Raw genomic sequence first — 1499 nt, forward strand, 5'->3', positions numbered from 1 at the left:
AAAAAAATTATATAGCTGGGCCGGGCGGTGGTGGCGCACACCTTTAATCCCAGCACTAGGGAGGCAGAGGCAGGTGGATCTCTGTGAGTTTGAGGCCAGCCTGGTCTACAAGAGCTAGTTCCAGGACAGGAACCAAAAAGCTACAGAGAAATCCTGTCTCGAAAAAAAAATCAAAAAAAAAAATTATATAGCTGGGCAGTGGTGGTGCACACCTTTAATCCCAGCACTCAGGAGGCAGAGGCAAGTGGATTTCTGTTAGTCGAGGTTAGCCTGGTCTACCGAGCAAGTTTGAGGACAGGCTCCAAAGCTGTAGACAAACCCTATCTTGAAAAACTAAATAATAATAATAAATTATAATGATGAACATGTGTCTCTGAGTGAGGCGTATGGGCACATGAGCACAAAGTGCCTGCGTATATGTATGTGTGTACAGCCATGGGCGTGCTGGGAGCTGAGCCTAAATCCTCTGCAAGGCAAGAACACCCTGTAGTGCTCCCATGATGCCGAAAGACTTGGCATGCAGCTGTGACTTTTAGACAAGTCAGCCAGTAGCAAGAGCTGTGAAGAGAGCAAAGATCAAGAGGAACTGCCTAGGATTTCAGTTCTGGGGGCCGTGATGCCGTCTTCGGTTCTCCTCAAGCAATAGGCACACATGTGATACACATACGTCATACATAGAGGCAAACACTTGCATGCAAATAAAACAAAATGAATCTTATAAAACAGTAGCTCTGCTTTTTCCACCTTATTTTGGCTCAGGCCTTGCAGTGTTGAGTATGTTGGGGCTCACTACTAGGCTGACTAGCCAGTGAGCCCCAGAGACCCTCCTGTCTCTGTTTCCGCACAAAAGGTATTACACACTCCATGAATACTTGATGTGGGATGCCCTTTGTATGCTATAATATGTTTTATTACATTGATTAATAAAGCCACGCTGGCCTATGGCAGGGCAGAATATAGGTAGGCGGGAAAACTAAACAATGCAAAAGAAAGAAGACAGAGTCCAGGAGATGCATGTAGCCACCCAAGAAGAAAGACACCAGAATCTTACTGGTAAACCTCATCCTCATGGTAAAATATAAAATAATAGAAATGGGTTAATTTTAGATGTAAGAGCTAGCTAGGAATACACCTGAGCCACTGGCCAAACCATCTTGTAATTAATATAGTTTCTGTGTGATTATTCGGGTCTGGGTGTCCAGGAAACAAAAGTACAGTCTCCGTTTACAGATACTGGATATCTGACTCTGGTCCCTGCCAACTGAGCCCTCAAATATGTCATCTTTTGTGGATGTCTTACTGCAAACTGTTGAGATGTTTTTGGCACAAGACAACTAAGACTTTTACTAAGTGTCTTAGCTTTTCTTTTTTTTTTTTTTTAAACCAAAAAACATTTTTTTTTTCCATTTAAAAAAGTTTTAGGACACATAAAACAAGGCAACATTTATTCCTTCTTCTGGTCTTCGGGCACGGGGTCTGTGGGTGGCTCCTCTACCGTT

The sequence above is a fragment of the Alexandromys fortis genome, unplaced genomic scaffold, assembly GCF_014885135.2.
Source record: "Alexandromys fortis isolate MF-2015 unplaced genomic scaffold, M_Fortis_MF-2015_v1.1 scaffold_81, whole genome shotgun sequence".
Taxonomy (NCBI): Eukaryota; Metazoa; Chordata; class Mammalia; order Rodentia; family Cricetidae; genus Alexandromys; species Alexandromys fortis.